Source organism: Rattus norvegicus, chromosome 2, assembly GCF_036323735.1.
Source record: "Rattus norvegicus strain BN/NHsdMcwi chromosome 2, GRCr8, whole genome shotgun sequence".
NCBI lineage: Eukaryota > Metazoa > Chordata > Mammalia > Rodentia > Muridae > Rattus > Rattus norvegicus.
The window spans coordinates 17,531,422-17,551,844 of record NC_086020.1 but is presented as its reverse complement, the minus strand read 5'-3'; the positions used below and the strand labels follow the sequence as shown (position 1 = coordinate 17,551,844).

Genomic DNA, 20,423 nt, shown 5'->3' with positions numbered 1-20,423 from the left:
TTAAATGAGAAGGACAAACAATTGCTTAAAATATTGCTGTTGATAGACTCTTCCTCCTCCTCCTCCTCTTCCTCTTCCTCCTCCTCCTCCTCCTCCTCCTCCTCCTTCTCCTCCTCCTCCCTCTACCCCTGCTCCTTATTCTTCTTTCCTGCTGCCTTTTCTTCTTCTGGGATTAGCATTCTGCAGTTACTAATGGTTGGTGATCATAGCACACTGTGATCAGAGAGAGAGAGTCCAGAGACCAAGAGCTCAATGTCTCCTTACAGAAACTGCTTGACATCTATATTTATATCTTATAATCTGGCATATAGAGCAAAATTATACAGGCCATGGAAGACATTCCCAAGAGTATCCAGGTATTGCCTCTTCTTATTCCAATCCAGGAATTATCTGTTTAAATTCTTTTTTATTAAGTGCATCATTTCTGATGAATTTCTCATCTGTCATTGAGATAAGAAGGCATTAGCCAACACTTACAAAACATGGCTTACTAGAATCTGCACATACTGAAAATGTAAATCTGACCACTGCAGTTTGCCTGTTTAATTCTAATGGTATACCTCCTTGTGGTTGTGCATTGTCCATAGTGCTTCCACAATGCCTGGTGTCCAAAGGCTCCCCTAGTATTGCAGCTGTTCTTTCCTGTGAAACACAATTCTAAGATTTGCCCAGATAGTTCAGCAAATAAACAGCTAATTTTCAACACTAATTAAATTTACCATTTGGAATTTTACAGCATAAATGTAACACTACACCCCTTCCAGTCCCAATTTTCTGTTTTTTAAAATTAAATTCAAGTTTTTTGTGAATCTCATACATGACTATTTTGTTTACATCATTTCCATTTCTCTTTCCACTACAACTCCTAGCTTCTTTCTGACACTTTTCAAATTCATGACCTCTTCTTAATAATTTATTAATTATGTATATATATATACACACACATATAGATGTATACACAATATATATATGTATATATATGTATATATTTGTGTGTGTGTGTGTCCGTGTCTCTGTCCGTGTCTCTCTCTCTCTCTCTCTGTGTGAACTTACCAAATCCATTTGGTGTTGCTCTCTACAGGTGAGACCTTGTGAGACACTTCCGCATCCATGTTGGCATGTCAATTGATATTGCCATTATACAGGTCTTATTTGGGCAACCATACTGCTAAGATTTCATAGGTGCTATTTCCTGTGATGTCTTGAAGATACTATCTGACAGCATCCTGATCCTTCGACCCTCACAAACTTTCTGCACTCTTCTGTGATGCTGACTGAGGCTCAGAGGTAAGGGTTGCATTATAGTTGTCCCAGTTGAGGTGGACACCCCATGATCGTGTATCCTCTGTATTTTAAGCCACAAGGTCTCACCTCTAGATGAAGTGCTATAGGCAATAATCGGTGCTGAGAATCTGTTTTCTCCAGGGATGAGCACCCTGATAGATTTTCCAATCCCAAATAGTCATCCCTAAACACAAGTACATACGAGCAACACCAAATGGTCTTGGTATGTTGACACACACACACACACGCACACGCTCGCACACACACACACACACACACACACGTGCGCACACACACACAAATATATGTATGTACATATACAACTATATGTATATGTAGAATTAATAAGTAATTAAGAAGAGGTCATGAATTTGAGAAGTATGGATTTCTGTAATAGTCTTCATCTCCTGCAAAAGGAGATTCTTTGGTGAAGGATGGCAGCTGTACTTTATCTGCAAGCATAAGAATATTGTAAATATCGTTAGAAGTGATGTCAGTTTTGAAAATGACAGTAGGGGGTTCTTCTCTAGGGTCCATGGCCTCTCTACATGCTTCGGTAGTTGGCTAGGTTTATGGTCAGAGATAAGAATCAGTTTTATTAGGTAGGGCTTAAATCCAATCAGACAACTGTGACTTATCCTCAAGATAAAAGTGCCACTATTGTATTAATGGGGGATCTTGCCAGGTCAGCCATGATTGGAGCTTATATGCTATACAAATGGGTAGGACCATTGGTTAGTGTTCTTCTCTGGCAATTTGCATTACCACCCTCAGATACTGTAACAACTGGTTTTCAAGAAGGAGGCTTGATTCCTCCAAATCCTGTGTCCAAAGTGTGTGATATTTTCAGCCATAGGGTCCTAATCTTTAAGTTCTAGGAGGCAACTAATAGCAATGGTATGACAGAATTTTTTGGTGTTATTGTTATTGTTATTGTTTTGTTTTAACTACAACAGGAATTAACTAAACCCAAAAATAGAGTGACATACCTGTGAGGAATTTTTGCTTACTTTGGAGTAGGGAGATTCACTCCTGCTTTGAGGTAGGAAGACACACCTTCATTCCAGATTCTTTGAACTGAAAACTGACATGTGATTCAACTCAATAAACAGTGTTTAACCTTCACTTCTGTCTAAAAAAGATGCATTTCTTGAATTTTCTAGCTTTGGGTGCATGATACAGATAGTCTCCAATTGCTAATTGAAGTAGTGTTTGTAGTTTATTCTGTTAAACTTTTAGACCAATGTGTTTTTTACATAGTGTGCTGTGATGGTGTTGTTTTATTTTCTCATCATAAAGAGCTTAGGTACTAAATATAGACCATACAAATAGCTGCCATAGAAGTTGAGGAAACTAAGATGAATGGCTGAAGGTTGTCCTGGGTTATGAGCCTGGTGTCAAAGTCATGAGCAGAACCAGGCTCAATGGATTCCTCATCTGATGCTTTTATGCTTTCGGTAACTACCCTTTGCTTTCCCCAAGCACACCTGTCATGACAAAGACAGTATTTATTCTGAGTCTCTTGCCGTATGCACATGTCAGAAAAGATAACATGTCATTTTTCGTTCTTTTTTGATGTCTCTACTGCTTCAAGGGAATATAACTTTAATATTCAATTGTGAATATTAAATACATCTATTAAACATGATATATGACAAAAATCTATATTCTGCATTCAAATTTATACTGTTATTCAACATCCTGATGTGTATGTCAATGCAGAGAATACAATGGATCACCTTTTAACTACCTAAGTCTCACATTTCTTAGGACTCCAGGCAGGAAGCTCCTGCAGCATGTCAAACTTGATGCCCCCATGCCTCTTTCTTAATCTCGAGCGAAGAACAAAAGGACGACTGCCCTTATATGGTTAGTAACTGATAAGCAGACGTCTGTTCCAGTTTCAAAAGAACTGATGCTGTCACAATCTGCCCCCAGGGTTCCAGCAGGCATTCCTGACATTCTACATGAGATTCCCATAAAGTGATAGGTTCATTATGATCTCTCAGGTGTGCAGGCGGACTTTATAAAGCTAGGAGAACAGCACAGAACAGTGAATTCTGGAGTTTGACAAAAGCCCATCACTTGCTTATGTCTGTTTGTACTCACACTAACTTTTGTTCTTCATAAAAATTGCAAATGAAAACCTATTCACCTTTTTCTTGAAATATCTTAAAGCTTCGATTTCTCTGAGATACATATTGTAAAAAGTCCCAAAGTTCTAACAAAAATTTTGTGATTATTTCTATTCATCTATAAAGGATTGATGGAGAATCTAGGAACAGAAAGTGAGGTTCTTACACTATTTGCTAATTCTCCTCCTTTTTACTTTTCTGATGATAAAAGGTCAAATTAAAAAATGTTTCACATTATATAATGTAGAAAAAGGATGAAGATGAAAGGAAGGAATTAGTGTCCCTTAGAAAAGAACATAGATAAGACCTTCAGTTTGTGAGACAAGTCAGTGAATAAAAGTGTTGGCCAATGCAAATGCAATGAATGACCTGAGTTCGATTCCTGGAACCCTCCTAAATGTGGAAGGGGAAAACTGGTATTAGAGAGTTGTCCTATGACCATCACATGCATGCTATGGTGGACTCCCATATGTACACACTCATCACAGAAACAAGGAAACTTAAATAAAAAGCAAAATTCAAACCCACAAAGAAGCTAAAGGCAAGGCCTTGTGTGTGTTTAAATTGTTATTTATGGATTTTAAACTCAGTTTAGAGGTAAAATTTCTCTGCATATGGTGTGTTTGATAAAGTGTTGCAGGCCCAATATGACCATGGCATCAAAACCATTAAAAACAGTTAAAAATTTTGCATTAAATAGGTTAAAAAATCGAAGGAAATGTGAAATTTCCAATGTGTCCGGTAGAAATGAATTCTATAGTATTAAGGGAAAGCACACCAGAATTTCTACAGACACAGAAAGGCCTGCTGGGAAATGATTTATTTCTCTTTATTTCCATTTTGCTTTGTTTTGATTTTGAAGCTATATTATATAAGCAAAAAAAAATCTGTATTTTAAAAAAGCCTCAAAGAAGCATTGTGAAATAAAAATATCACCCCAATCCCATTGAGTTTAGTTTTTTTAGTGGTGAACACGGGAATTGATGCCACCACTTTATTTTTTATTTTTTTCCTTCTTTATTCAATTGGGTATTTCTTATTTACATTTCAAATGTTATTCCCTTTCCTGGTTTCCAGGCCAACATCCCCCTAACCCCTCCACCTCCCCTTCTATACGGGTGTTCCCTCCCCATCCTCCTTCCATTACCGCCCTCCTCCCAAAAATCCCGTTCATTGGGCGTTCAGCCTTGGCAGGACCAAGGGCTTCCCCTTGCACTGGTGCCTTTACTAGGCTATTCATTGTTACCTATGAGGTTGGAGCCCAGGGGCAGTTCGAGTGAAGTCTTTGGGACTTAGTCCCTGGAAACTCTGGTTGCTGGCATTATTGTTCATATGGGGTCTCAAGCCCCTTCACTTCTTTCAGTCCTTTCTCTGATTCCTTCAACGGGTGTCCGGTTCTCAGTTCAGTGAATTGCTGCTGACATTCGCCTATGTATTTGCTGTATTCTGGCTGTGTCTCTCAGGAAAGATCTACAACTGGTTCCTGTCAGCCTGAACTTCTTTGCTTCATCCATATTATCTAGTTTTGTGGCTGTATTTGTATGGGCCACACATGGGGCAGGCGCTGAATGGCCCTTCCTTCAGCCTCTGTTCTAAACTTTACCTCCCCTCCTAAGGGTATTCTTGTTCCCTTTTTAAAGAAGGAGTGAAGAATCCTTGAGTTTCATGAGTTTTGTGCAGCTAGGGTAATTGTTTCTACTTCGTTGATTTCAGCTCTGAGTTTTATTATTTCCTGCCTTCTACTCCTCCTGGGTATATTTGCTTCTTTTTGTTCTAGAGCTTTTAGGTGTGCTGTCAGGCTGCTGACATATGCTCTCTTCTATTTCTTTCTGCAGGCACTCAGAGCTATGAGTTTTCCTCTTAGCACAGCTTTCATTGTGTCCCATAAGTTTGGGTATGTTGTACCTTCATTTTCATTTAATTCTAAGAAGTTTTTAATTTTTTCTTTATTTCTTCCTTGACCAGGTTATCATTGAATACAGCATTGTTCAACTTCCATGTATATGTGGGCGTTCTTCCCTTACTGTTGTTAAGAACAGCTTTAGCCCATGGTGGTCTGATAGGACGCATGGAATTATTTCTATCTTTCTGCATCTATTGAGGCCTCTTTTATTACCAATTATATGGTTAATTTTGGAGAAAGTACCATGAGGTGGTAAGAAGAAGGTATATCCTTTTGTTTTAGGATAGAATGTTCTATAAATATCTGTTAAGTCCATTTGGCTCATGACTTCTCTTAGTCTGTTCATGTCTCTGTTTAATTTCTGTTTCCATGATCTGTCCATTGATGAGAGTGGGGTGTTGAAATCTCCTACTATTATTGTGTGAGGTGCAATGTGTGTTTTGAGCTTTAGTAAGGTTTCCTTTTTTTTTTTTTTTTTTTTTTTTTGGTTCTTTTTTTCGGAGCTGGGGACCGAACCCAGGGCCTTGCGCTTCCTAGGTAAGCGCTCTACCACTGAGCTAAATCCCCAGCCCCAGTAAGGTTTCTTTTACGTATGTAGGTGCCCTTGTATTTGGGGCATAGATATTTAAGATTGAGAGTTCATCTTGGTGGATTTCACCTTTGATGAGAATGAAGTGTCTTTCCTTATATTTTTTGATGACTTTTGGTTGAAAATTGATTTTATTCGATATTAGAATGGCTACTGCAGCTTGCTTCTTCAGACCATTTGCTTGGAAAGTTGTTTGCCAGCCTTTCACTCTGAGGTAGTGTCTGTCTTTGTCTCTGAAGTGTGTTTCCTGTAGGCAGCAGAATGCAGGGTCCTCATTGTGTATCCAGTTTGTTATTCTATGTCTTTTTTTTTTTTTGGGAATTGAGTCCATTGATGTTGAGAGATATTAAGGAATAGTGAGTGTTGCTTCCTTTCATATTCATATTTGGATGTGAGATTATGTTTGTGTGCTTTTCTTCTCTTTGTTTTGTTGCCAAGATGATTAGTTTCTTGCTTTTTCTAGGGTGTAGCTCACTTCCTTATGTTGGGCTTTATCATTTATTATCCTTTGTAGGGCTGGATTTGTCAGAAGATATTGTATAAATTTGGTTTTGTCATGGAATATCTTGGTTTCTCCATCTATTTTAATTGAGAATTCTGCTGGATACAGTAACCTGGGGTAGCATTTGTGTTCTCTTAGGATCTGTATGACATCTGTCTAGGGTCTTCTGGCTTTCATAGTCTCTGGCGAGAAGTCTGGTGTGATTCTGATAGGTCTGCCTTTATATGTTACTTGACCTTTTTCCCTTACTGCTTTTAATATTCTTTCTTTATTTTGTGCGTTTGGTGTTTTGACTATTATGTGACGTGAGGAGTTTCTTTTCTGTTCCAATCTATTTGGAGTTCTGTAGGCTTCTTGTATGTTTATGGGCATCTTTCTTTAGGTTAGGGAAGTTTTCTTCTATGATTTTGTTGAAGATATTTATTGGTCCTTTGAGCTGGGAGTCTTCACTCTCCTCTATACCTATTATCCTTATGTTTGATCTTCTCATTGAGTCCTGGATTTCCTGTATGTTTTGGACCAGTAGCTTTTTCTGTTTTACATTATCTTTGACCATTTTATCGATGATTTCTATGGAATCTTCTGCTCCTGAGATTCTCTCTTCTATTTCTTGTATTCTGTTGGTGATGCTTGTATCTATGGCTTCTTGTCTCTTCCTTTGGTTTTCTATACCCAGGGTTGTCTCCCTTTGTTCTCTCTTTATTGTTTCTATTTCCATTTTTAATTACTTTACCTGTTTGATTGTGTTTTCCTGGAATTCTTTCAGGGATTTTTGTGATTCCTCTCTATAGGCTTCTACTTGTTTATTTATGTTTTTCTGTGTTTCTCTAAGGGAGTTCTTTATGTCTTTCTTTTAGTCCTCCGTCATCATGATCAAATGTTATTTTAAATCTTGATCTTGCTTTTCTGGTGTGTTTGGATGTTCAGTGTTTGCTTTCTTGGGAGAATTGGGCTCTGATGATGCCATGTAGTCTTGGTTTTTGTTGCTTGGGTTCCTGCGCTTGCCTCTCGCCATCAGGTTGTCTATGGTGTTACTTTGTTCTTTTATTTCTGACTGTGGCTAGACTGTCCTATAGGCCTGTGTGTCAGGAGTGCTGTAGACCTGTTTTCCTGTTTTCTTTCAGTCAGTTATGGGAACAGAGTGTTCTGCTTTCCGGCATGTAGTCTTTCGTGTCTACTGGTCTTCAGTTGTTCCTGTGGGCCTGTGTCCTGAGTCCACCAGGCATGTCGCTTGGAGCAGAAAAGTTGGTCTTATCTGTGGTCCTGTAGCTGAAGTTGCTCCTGGGGGCTCCTTTTAGCTCTCTGTGAGGGTGGCAACCAGGAGGCCCTCCACTGCCTTTTCCTGGGGCCCTGTGCACCAGGGTCCCAGATGGCATTATGTGTTTTCCTCTGGAGTCAGAAATGTGGGCAGAGTGTAGTCTCTTCTAGCTTCCCAGGTGTCTCTGCCCCTCTAAAGGTTTAGCTCTCCCTCCCACAGGATTTGGGAGCAGAGAACTTTTGACCGAGTCCCTTCAGGTCGGGGTGGTGTCTCTACCGCAGGGGACCTGCCACTCAAGTGCCCCTATCTTCCAGTTCCCAGAGACCATATACAGTTTCCTCTTGGGCCAGAGATGTGGGCAGGGGTGGGCAGTATTGGTGGTCTCTCCAGCTCTGCAGTCTCAGGAGTGCCCACCCGTCTGGGCAGTGAGCTCTCTCTCTCTCTCTGAAGGGGTTTGGGAGCAGGGAGCTGTGGGCCGGGATCAGTGAGGTTGGGGCTCCAGCTAAAAACTGGAAGTGGCTGGTCCCAGAGGAATTTTGCCTCTGTGTGTTGGGAGTCCACCGGGCAGGTCACTTGGAGCAGAAAAGTTGGTCTTACCTGTGGTCCCACGGCTGAAGTTACTCTTGGGGGGCTGCCTTTCAGCTGTGTGTCAATGTTTTCTATGGTATCTCCTGCCCCTGAGTTTCTCTTTTTCTTTTATAGTCTGTTGGTGATGCTTGCATCTATGACTCTTGATCTCTTCACTTGTTTTTCTATCTCCATAGTTGTCTCCCTTTGTGCTTTTTTTTTTATTGTTTCTATTTCAATTTTTTAAATCCTGGATGGTTTTGTTCAATTCCATCACTTGTTTGGTTGTGTTTTCCTGTAATTCTTTAAGGTATTTTTGTGTTTCCTCTTTAAGGACTTCTATTTGTTTACCTGTGTTGTCCTATATTTCTTTAAATGAGTTTTTAATGTGCTTCTTAAAGTCTTTTATCATTATTACAAGATATAATTTAAAATCCAAATCTTGCTTTTCAGGTGTGTTTGGATATCCAGTATTTGCTTTGGTGGGAGAAATGGGGTCTGATGCTGCCAAGTAGTCTTGTTTCTGTTGCCTCTTGCCTTCAGGTTGTCTTTGGTGTTAGCTTGTCTTGCAGTCTCTGACAATGGCTTGATGCTCCTGTAGGCCTGTGTGTAAGCACTCCTGTAGACCTGTTATCTTTCAGGCAAATCTGGGAGTAGAAAGGTGCTCCTGGGTGTGTGTGACCTGAAGCCTCCTGGTGGACAAAAGAGTTGGTCTTACCTTTGTTCTCAACTGTGTACAATTGGCTTTCAGCTCTTGGTGCAGGCAGAAACCTGAGGGGTCCTGCCTCTGACTGTACCTATGTCCCTGTGCCCAGAGGGTTCAGATGGCACTAGGTGATTTCCTCTTGGGTCAGGAATGTGGGCAGAAAGTAGTTGTCTTTTGTGGATTCTCAGGACTGTATACACTTCTGAGGGTCCAGCACTCTCACCCATGGGATCTGGGTGCAGGGCCTTGTGGGACCAGTTCTGTTTTTGTCCAGGTGCAGGCAGAAGCCAGCAGGTTCCTGCAGCTGACTGTTCCTATATTCCTATCCAGAGGCCACTATGCAGATTCCTCTTGGGCGAGGAATGTGAGCAGAAGTGGCAGTCACCCCTGAGATCTCAGGATTGTCTACACTTCTGGGTGTTCAGCTCTGCCCCCAACAGGAGTTTCAACAATCCTGATTTCTAAAAGCAACCCCAGTGTTGTCTGCTTATTGAGACTGTTACTTGATTAGATTATCTCCCCCCACAACATCTGACCTTGGGCAAATAAGGTTCAAATTTGGAAAAGAAAAAAATCTATAAGAGGAGAATTTTTTCCCCAAATTTTCAAAACAATTATTATCTAAAACTTAGGCTTGTTGTATTAGTTCTGTTCATTTATGTTCTCTCTTTTATATTGAATTCCCCAAACTAAAGGATATTGTTCTAGTGTACTTTTTTTTGCTGTGATAAATGCCATGATAAAAAGCAATGGGAGGGAAAAGGTTTATTTCACCTACACTTCCAGATCATAGTCTATCTTTGTGGAAATTCAGGGCCAAAGCTCAAGGTAGGAATCCGGAGGTAGGAACAGAATTGAAAACCACAGGAGTCAAATTTACTAGCTTGCTCTTCTGGCTCACCTTCAGCTACTTTTCCTATACCTCAATATACTATCTGTCCAGAGGTAGCACCTCCCATAGTGGGCCAGGCTCCACATCAAACATCACTCAAGAAAATTTCCTACATGCTTTCATACATGCCAATCTGATGAAGGTATTGTCTCAACTGAGGTTCCCTCCTATTCCAAGATGAACCTATCTGACAAAACTTTAAGCTGCACAGTTAAAAAACAAAACAAAAGAACAAAGCAAAATACCACCACCTCCAAAAACAACTCACGTGTTTCTTTAGCTAGAGACAAGTCCAAGTGCATAATGTATTCAATAATACCACTGTTTTTCGTTTGTTTGTTTGTTTGTTTATTTTGTTTTCTGGTCATGAACAAGGAGTGAGAAAAAAAGCTTTAATTCTTCTAGCTGATAATTCCAAGAGTGATCTTTTAAAATCTGATATATATATATATATATATATATATATATATATATATATATATATATATATATAAGTAGATAGTACTGGGAGTAATGGTGAAATAAAATCTAGGAATGTTAGCAAATAAAACCCACCTGTGTGCTTAATAGCATAAAATATACAGTAAGATTAAGTCTCTAAACATGACTGTAAGCAAAAGGTAGAACAATTATATCCATTTGTTAAACACTGAAAATTTTTTAATCATTGAAATATTAAGAATAAAGAAGCAATACATTGGGAGTTAAAAAGCCCAAGTTTTCTGAAATTTTCTGAAGTTGAAGTGTACCTATTTTTCTATTCTTCCTGTACCCTTACTTTTTATAGAAATATTAACCTTTAATTTATTTAATATTTGACATGCAAAACATGTGAAGAGCAAGAACATTGACTAGCTGACAAATGTCAGGGCAAAAATAAGATGTAATTATAGCTTCAGATGATGTCTAAATTTCCCATAGCAAGTAACACAAGTCTCTGAAATCTGGGCTAAATAAAATCTAAATTTTATACTCAGGCAAAAAGATGGAGAATAATTTTGGTATTGTATCACCAATCTATGTTTTAGAATTTAAGAAAAACACAACTAAATTTGAGATTTTTATCATTTTAAAGTGATAGTTGTAGATAAGATGTGAAGTATAAATTTTTCACTAAGCTATTAATTTTTGAAATGTATATTTCAGTCACTCAGTGCTTACACTAACTGTATATTTTTTATCATCTCTTTTCTTGCAATAATAGGCTATTTGTGTGAAAAAATCTTGCCCATTCAGAAATCAATATTATGACTACATTTACTTCTGTTTTCCACACAAGTTTCTCAAAAATTTTAATTATCTGACCTAGCATTTTTCACATCTATGGAGTTGCTCTTTTAAATTGCCTGAGCTTAATTTATCAGTGGGAATGTTAGGAGTTTCTGGTACAAAGTAAATCACAAGCATACCTTCAAAAATAATTCATAGATGGCTAAGATCAAAAACTCAGGTGACAGCAGATGCCGGCGAGGATGTGGAGAAAGAGGAACACTCCTCCATTGTTGGTGGGATTGCAGACTGGTAAAACCATTCTGGAAATCAGTCTGGAGGTTCCTCAGAAAATTGGACATTGAACTGCCTGAGGATCCAGCCATACCTCTCTTGGGCATATACCCAAAAGATGCCTCAACATATAAAAGAGACACGTGCTCCACTATGTTCATCGCAGCCTTATTTATAATAGCCAGAAACTGGAAAGAACCCAGATGCCCTTCAACAGAGGAATGGATACAGAAAATGTGGTACATCTACACAATGGAATATTACTCAGCTATCAAAAACAACGAGTTTATGAAATTCGTAGGCAAATGGTTGGAACTGGAAAATATCATCCTGAGTGAGCTAACCCACTCACAGAAAGACATACATGGTATGCACTCATTGATAAGTGGCTATTAGCCCAAATGCTTGAATTACCCTAGATCCCTAGAACAAAGGAAACTCAAGACGGATGATCAAAATGTGAATGCTTCACTCCTTCTTTAAATGAGGAAAAAGAATACCCTTGGCAGGGAAGGGAGAGGCAAAGATTAAAACAGAGACTGAAGGAACACCCATTCAGAGCCTGCCCCACAGGTGGCCCATACATATACAGCCACCCAATTAGACAAGATGGATGAAGCAAAGACGTGCAGACCGACAGGAGCCGGATGTAGATCGCTCCTGAGATACACAGCCAGAATACACAAATACAGAGGCGAATGCCAGCAGCAAACCACTGAACTGAGAATAGGTCCCCCGTTGAAGGAATCAGAGAAAGAACTGGAAGAGCTTGAAGGTGCTCGAGACCCCAAAAGTACAACAATGTCAAGCAACCAGAGCTTCCAGGGACTAAGCCACTACCTAAAGACTATACATGGACTGACCCTGGACTCTGTCCCCATAGGTAGCAATGAATATCCTAGTAAGAGCACCAGTGGAAGGGGAAGCCCTGGGTCCTGCTAAGACTGAACCCCCAGTGAACTAGACTATGCGGGGAGGGTGGCAATGGGGGGAGGTTTGGGAGGGGAACACCCACAAGGAAGGGGAGGGGGGAGGGTGATGTCTGTCCGGAAACCGGGAAAGGGAATAACACTTGAAATGTATATAAGAAATACTCAAGATAATAAAAAAATAAAAAATAAAAAATAAAAAAAAAAAGAAAAAAAAATAATTCATAGATTAAAATCAAATTTCTATTTAAACTTACAAGCTGCTAATTAATGTGGGCAATTAGTGCATGTTAAGTGCCTAGAAAAATAGTGCCATAGAGTTATCATTTCAAGAATTACCATGCATGACATGTAACTTCTGCCCCAAATGTACATGTGAAATAACAGTTTTCAACTCAAGCATTGTCTCAGCGGAGGCCCTATGTTAGGGCCAGTGAAACCAGAAAAATTAAGAGTGGGACTCAAGCATTGTTCTTTCTTTTTTTTCTCCCTTAACATTTATTTTGGAAAAAAAAATCAACACAATGTACTATTCCCAGGATAGTAAACCAAGCCTTGTGTCCTTAGTAACATTTGCATCAGGTGTTTGCATAAATATCAATATTTCATTAGTCTGGAGCATTTGCAAAAACTTATTCTTAAATCAAACTTTGGAATTTGATCCCTCAATAATTTTGAATTTATCTCCTGTAACAAAGGGATCCTACTGCATTAAAAAAAGTTTGATAATCTCAAGAAGTTTAACAATTATAACACATTATTATCATGTGTAGAGTCTTTATCCAGGATCCCCCATTTACTCTCTTTATACATTTCATAGATATGTATTTAAAAATCAGGATTCAGTTATAGATCCTGTATTATGTAAATTTGCCTTGTCTTTTAAAAAAAATTTCCTTTAAGTGAAAAAGCATTTGTCTTATTTATAGATAGAAAATTCTACAAGGGGTTTTCTTTTCCTTTTTCTTTCAAGATTAAAATTTTTCATCTTTAACTTAAATGCACTATCACAATTATTACTCTGAGATGCAGATTAATCATAAGGTAATATTATTTATATAGTATCTTATATTTATGGATTACTTTTCCACATTTAAATGTATTAAGAAAATTTGTAAGGGACAACATATTTTGGAAATATACTTATATATATTGGAAGACTCAATAGATTTAATTGATATGGCTTACTTTACCTACTTTTTTTCTTTTATTGTCTATGATTAGAAAAGAAACAGGCATCTAAGGTATAATAATAAATATAATAATAATAATAATAATAATAATAATAATAATAATAATAATAATAATAAATAAGATAAAACAAAACCAAACAAATTGGAAAAGGACAAAACAAAGAGCCCAAGAAAAAGTATGAGAAAAAGATATAGTTCCAGAGACCCACTCAGAAATTCTACAAAAAAAACAGAAGCCATAACATATGTACAAAGGACCAATAGAATAAAATAATAAATGAATAAGTGGATAAATAGATAAATAGAACAAAGAAAGAAATTTAAAAAAAACTGATATCATGAGACAATGAACCTCTTTGGAGGATGACATTGAAATAGTTTTCTGTTGTCCACCTACTGTTGGGAATGCAGTAAGAGTAGTTTGTTTTCCAAGTGAGACTCCCTTGAAGAAAACTAAATTTACATTTGTATGTGGTTATCAATTGGAGATAGCTTCTCAGTTAATGATAGGAGAATATGTCTACTTCTCCTTTTAGTTCTAGGACCCTATTTGGTGCAGCCTGTTCAGCCCCTGTGCATGGTGTGTCAGTCACTGTAAGTATATATGGGTGTCAATCTTGTTGATGTGGAGGACCATTTATTCTTGGTGTGCTCCATCACATCTGGTTTATAACTCTTTCCACCTCCTCTTTCTCAGAGTTCCCTGAGCCCTGAGTGGAGGGATTTAATAGAAGCCACCTGTTTAGGGACAGGTATTCCTAGGTCTCCCTCTGTCTCTGTCTCTCTGTCTCTGTCACCCTCCCTTCACTCTAATATTGTCTAGCTGTGGGTATCTGTATTTGTTCCTATCTGCTTCAGCAGGAAACTTCTCTAATGATGGCAGAGGAAGTCACAGATCTATGAGTATACTAAAATGTCATCAGAAATCAGTTTGTTGTTACACTTCTTTTGTACAATAGTAATATTTGATTTTTCCCTAGGCTCTTGGCTTATCTGGTGTTAGATTTTTGGTCATACAAGCAGTGTCAAGTATGGGGTTCATCTTGTAGAATGAACCATCAGTCAAATCAGATATTATGATTATTCCCATAAGGTTTGTGCTACCATTGCACTAACATAACTTACAGGTCCCCAGTTTGGATCAAAGGGATTGTAGTTGGATTGGTGCCTATTTTTCTCCTTTGATGGCCTCTAGAGTACCTTCTTGTATGGAACCCATAGGGGTGGAAGTTCTATGTAGGCACCAGCTCCACTCCTTGCCCAATGAGTTGTGTAAGTGTTATCTTCAGCAATAGACTTCACTGTCAGTTTTTGGAGTTTAACCATAGCCTTGGTAAGCTAGGATTGGTTGGTAGATCCCATGAAACCCTTTTGGCCAACATCTCAGTTAGATTTAACGCATAACATTTGAAATGTAAGTTAAAAAATCCAATAAAAAATTAAAAAGAAAAAAAGATGGCCAGTTTGGACTCAGTCTCCCCCATTATATGGTGGTTTTCTTTATATTGCCTTCATATACGTATATATTTTGGAAAGCATTTATTGTATTAGGTTTCCACAGTACCCTTATAGCTGTCATTCTCCATATTCCATTCCTTATGCCTTTCTTTCTTCTACACCCCAAGCCTATTTAACTATTCTATTTCCCTTTACTAGTGAAGATCTATTCCTCTCCCCTTTACACTATATGTAACCTCTGTCATTTTATGAATTGTGGTTTATCATTGACAGCTAATATTCACCTATTAGAGAATGCATACTCTACTGAATCTGGGTTACCTCATTCAGAATGATATTCTTCTAGTTCCATCCATTTACCTGATATTTTCATAATTTCATTTTTAACAGCTGAGTAATATTTCATTGTGTAAATATGCCACATTTCCTTACCCATTTATCTGCAGATGGATATATATATATATATATATATATATATATATATATATATAATTCCAGTTAATTTCTGGCTATTATGACATAACATAGTAGAACAGCAGTGAAGATAGTTGAGCAAGTGTCTCTGTGGTAGAATAAATTAGAGTATCTTCAGGTACTCTACTACTAGCTTCCTGAGGAACTGCCATGCTGATTTACATAATGGCTATATCACTTTCATTTCCATCAGCAATAGATGAATGTTCCCCTTACTCTGCAACTTTGCCACATAAGCTGTGATTTGTTTTATTAATCTGGGCCATTCTGACTAATATAATGAAATCTCAAAGTAGTTTTGATTTGCATTTTTCTGATGACTAAGGATGTTGAACATTTCTTTAAATTATTCTCAGTCATTTGATGTTTCTCTTTTTTGTTTTCTTGAAATCCAACTTTTTTAATATGCATATTAGTTCTTTAAGTATTTTCAATTTTTGTTTTGATCAGATCATATGTAACTGGTAAAAGATCTTTTCCAATACTGTAGGCTCCCTCTTTGTCTGAATGATGATGTCCTATGCAGAAGCTTCTGAGTTTCAATGGGGTCCCATTTATTTATTTATTTATTTATTTATTTATTTATTTATTTATTTATTTGTTTGTTTGTTTGTTTATTGACCTATTTATTTACTTATTTATTTATTCATTTATTTTGGGGGGAGGGATTTTGATTGCATATTTTTTTATTTAATTTTAAATGTTATCCCTTTTCCCGTTTCCCTGTCCATAACACTTAACCCGTCCCTTCTCCCCGTTCTATGAGGGCATTCCCCCTCCCTAACCATCCACACCTTCATGACTCCCAGCCCTGACATTCCCCTATACTGGGGGGGGGGGGGTCCAGCCTTGACTGGACCAAGGGCTTCTTCTCCCTTTGGTGCCCCAAAAGGCCATACTCTGCTACATATGCAGCTAGAACCATGGGTCTGTCCATGTGTACACTTTGGGTAGTGGTTTAGACCCTGGGAGCTTTGGTTGGTTGGTATTGTTGTTCTTTTGGAGTTGCAAGCCCCTTCAGCTCCTTCAATCTTTTCTCTAACTCCTCTAATGGAACCCCATTCTCAGTTCAGTTCATAAGGGAAATTGGTCTGAAGTTCCCTTTCTTGGTTGGGTTTTTGTGTGGTTTAGGTATAAGTGTAATTGTGGCTTCATAGAAAGAATTTGGTAGTGTTTCTTCTGTTTCTATTTTGTGGAATAGTTTGGACAGTATTAGTATTAGGCCTTTTGCGAAGGTCTAATAGACTTCTCCATTAAACCAGTTTGGTACTGGTCTTTTTTTTTTTTTTTTGGTTGGGAGACTTTTTTTTTCTCCATCTTTATTAAATTGGGTATTTCTTATTTACATTTCAATTGTTATTCCCTTTCCCGGTATCCAGGCCAAGATCCCTCTCCCCTTCTATATGGATGTTCCCATCCCCATCCTCCCCACACTACCACCCTCCACAAAACAATCCCGTTCACTGGGGGTTCAGTCTTGGCAGGACCAAGGACTTCCCCTTTCACTGGTGCCTTTACTAGGCTATTCATTGCTACCTATGCAAATGGAGCCCAGGGGCACTCCATGTATAATCTTTGGGTAGTGGGTTAGTCCCAAGAAGATCTGGTTAGTTGGCATTGTTGTTCATATGGGATCTCAAGCCCCTTCAAGCTCTTTCAGTCCTTTCTCTGATTCCTTCAACAGAGATCCCGTTCTCAGTTCTGTGGTTTGCTGCTGGCATTCGCCTATGTATTTGCCATAGTCTGGCTTTATCTGGCAGGAGAGATCTACATCCTGTTCCTGTCGGCCTACACTTCTTTGCTTCATCCATCTTATCTAGTTTAGTGGCTGTATATGTATGGGCCACACGTGGGGCAGGCTCTGAATGGTGTTCCTTCTGCCTCTGTTCTAAACTTTGCCTCCCTATCCCCTCCTAAGGGTATTCCTGTTCCCCTTTTAAAGATGGAGTGAAGCATCTGCATTTTGGTCATATTTCTTGAGTTTCATGAGTTCAATGCATCTAGAGTAATTCGAGCATTTGGGCTAATATCCATTTATCAATGAGTGCATACCATGTGTGTTTTTCTGTGATTGGATTACCTCACTAAGAATGATATTTTCCAGTTCCATCCATTTGCCTATGAATTTCATAAAGTCATTGTTGTTGGTAGCTGAGTAATATTCCACTGTGTAGATGTACCACATTTTCTGTATCCATTCCTCTGTTGAAGGGCATCTGGGTTCTTTCCAGCTTCTGGCTATTATAAATAAGGCTGCTATGAACATATTGGAGCATGTGTCTTTGTTATATGTTGGAGTATCTTTTGGTTATATGCCCAAGAGAGGTATAGCTGGGTCCTAAGGTAGTTCAATGTCCAATTTTCTGAGGAACCTCCAGACTGATTTCCAGAATGGTTGTACCAGTCTGCAATCCCACCAACAATGGAGGAGTGTTCCTCTTTCTCCACATCCTTGCCAGAATCTGCTGTCACCACAGTTTTTGATCTTAGTCATTCTGACAGGTGTGAGGGGGAATCTCAGTGTTGTTTTGACTTGCATTTCCCTTATGACTCAAGATTTTGAACACTTCTTTAGGTGCTTCTCAGCCATTCGGCATTCCTCAGCTGTGAATTCTTTGTTTAGCTTTGAACCCCATTTTTAATAGTGTTATTTGTCTCTCTGCAGTCTAATTTCATGAGCTCTTTGTGTATTTTGGATATGAGCCCTCTATCAGTTGGAGGATTGGAAAGATCTTTTCCCAATTTGTTGGTTGCCATTTTGTCCTAACAACAGTGTCCTTTGCCTTACAGAAGCTTTGTAGTTTTATCAAATCCCACTTGTCAATTCTTGATCTTAGAGCATAAGCCATTTGTGTTTTGTTCAGGAAATCTTCTCCAGTGCCCATGTGTTCGAGATTCTTCCCCACATTTCTTCTATTAGTTTGAGTGTTTCTGGTTTATGTGGAGGTCCTTGATCCACTTGGACTTAAGCTTTGTAAAGGGTGATAAGAATGGATCAATCTGCATTCTTCTACATACTGACCTCCAGTTGAACCAGCACCATTTGCTGAAAATGTTATCTTTTTTCCATTGGATGGTTTTGGCTCCTTTGTCAAAAATCAAGTGATCATAGGTGTGTGGGTTCATTTCTGGGTCTTTAATTCTTTTCCACTCGTCTCTCTGTCTCTGTACAAATACCATACAGTTTTTATCACTATTGCTCTGTAATTCTGCTTGAGTTCAGGGATAGTGATTCCCCCAGAAGTCCCTTTTTGTTTGAGGATATTTTTAGCTATCCTGGGTTTTTTGTTATTCCAGATGAATTTGCAAATTGTTCTGTCTAACACTATGAAGAATTGGATTGGAATTTTGATGAGGATTGCACTGAATCTATAGATCACTCTTGGTAAAATGGCCATTTTTACTATATTAATCCTGCCAATACATGAGCATGGGAGGTATTTCCATCTTTTGAGATCTTCAATTTCTTTCTTCAGAGGCTTGAAGTTCTTATCATGCAGATCTTCCATTTGCTTTGTTAAAGTCACACTGAGGTATTTTGTATTATTTGGGACTATTATGAAGGGTGTCGTTTGCCTAATTTCTTTCTCAGCTTGTTTCTCTTTTGTGTAGAGGAAGGCTACTGATTTATTTGAGTTAAATTTATACCCAACCACTTTGCTGAACGTGTTTATCAGGTTTAGTAGTTCTCTGGTGGAACTTTGGGATCACTTAAATATACAATTATATCTTCTGCAAATAGTGATATTTTGACTTCTTCCTTTCAAATCTATATCCCTTTGATCTCCTTTTGTTGTCTGATTGCTCTGGATAGGACTTTGAGAACTATATTGAATAAGCAGAGAGAGAGTGGGCAGCCTTGTCTACTCCCTGATTTTAGTGAGATTGCTTCAAGTTGCTCTCCATTTAGTTTAATATTAGGTACTGGTTTGCTTTCTATGACTTTTACTATGTTTAGATATGGTCCTTGAATTCCTGTTCTTTCCAGGACTTTTATCATGAAGGGTTGTTGAATTTTGTCAAATGCTTTCTCAGCATCTAATGAAATGATCATGCGGTTTTTATCTTTCAATTTGTTTATATAGTGGATTACATTGATGGTTTTCTGTATATTAAACAATTCCTGCATCCCTGGAATGAAGCCTACTTGAGCATGATGGATGATTGTTTTGATGTGCTCTTGGATTCAGTTTGCCAGAATTTTATTGAGTATTTTTGCATCAATATTCATAAGGGAAATTGGTCTGAAGTTCTCTTTCTTTGTTGGGTCTTTGTTTGGTTTAGGTATAAGAGTTATTGTGGCTTCATAGAAGGAATTCGGTAGTGCTCCGTCTGTTTCAATTATGTGGAATAGTTTGGATAGTATTGGTATGAGGTCTTCTATGAAGGTCTGATAGAATTCTACACTGAACCCATCTGGACATGGGCTCTTTTTGGTTGGGAGACTTTTAATGACTACTTCTCTTTCTTTAGGAGTTATGTGGTTGTTTAAATGGTTTACCTGTTCCTGATTTAACTTCGGTACCTGGTATCTTACTAGAAAATTGTCCATTTCCTCAAGATTTTCAAGGTTTTTTTGAATATAGGCTTTTGTAGTAGGATCTGATGATGTTTTGGATTTTCTCTGATTCTGTTGTTATGTCTCCCTTTTCATTTCTGATTTTGTTAATTTGGACACACTCTTTGTCCTCTGGTTTGTCTGGCTAAGGGTTTATCTGTCTTGTTGATTTTCTCAAAGAACCAGTTTTTGGTTCTGCTGATAATTTATACAGTCCTTTTTGTTTCTACTTCGTTGATTTCAGCTCTGAGTTTGATTATTTCCTTCCTTCTACTCCTCCCTGGTGTATTTGCTTCTTTTTGTTCTAGAGCTTTTATGTCTGCCATCAAGTTGCTGAAATATGTTCTCTCTTGTTTCTTTAAGCAGGCACTCAGATGTATGAGTTTTCCTCTTAGCACAGCTTTCATTGTGTCCCATAAGTTTGGGTATGTTTTACCTTCATTTTCACAAAATTCTAAGAAGTCCTTAATTT

At 38.2% G+C, this 20,423-nt stretch overlaps 1 long non-coding RNA gene across 1 annotated transcript; it reads right to left on the bottom strand.

The window, feature by feature from the left end:
* Positions 1-257: 257 nt before the first annotated feature.
* Positions 258-3,182, bottom strand: LOC120100549 (uncharacterized). Its single transcript, XR_005500382.2, has 3 exons — positions 3,046-3,182; positions 2,274-2,368; positions 258-642 (listed from the first exon to the last, which is right to left on the bottom strand). It is a non-coding gene; the product is annotated as an uncharacterized LOC120100549 (long non-coding RNA).
* Positions 3,183-20,423: the final 17,241 nt, after the last annotated feature.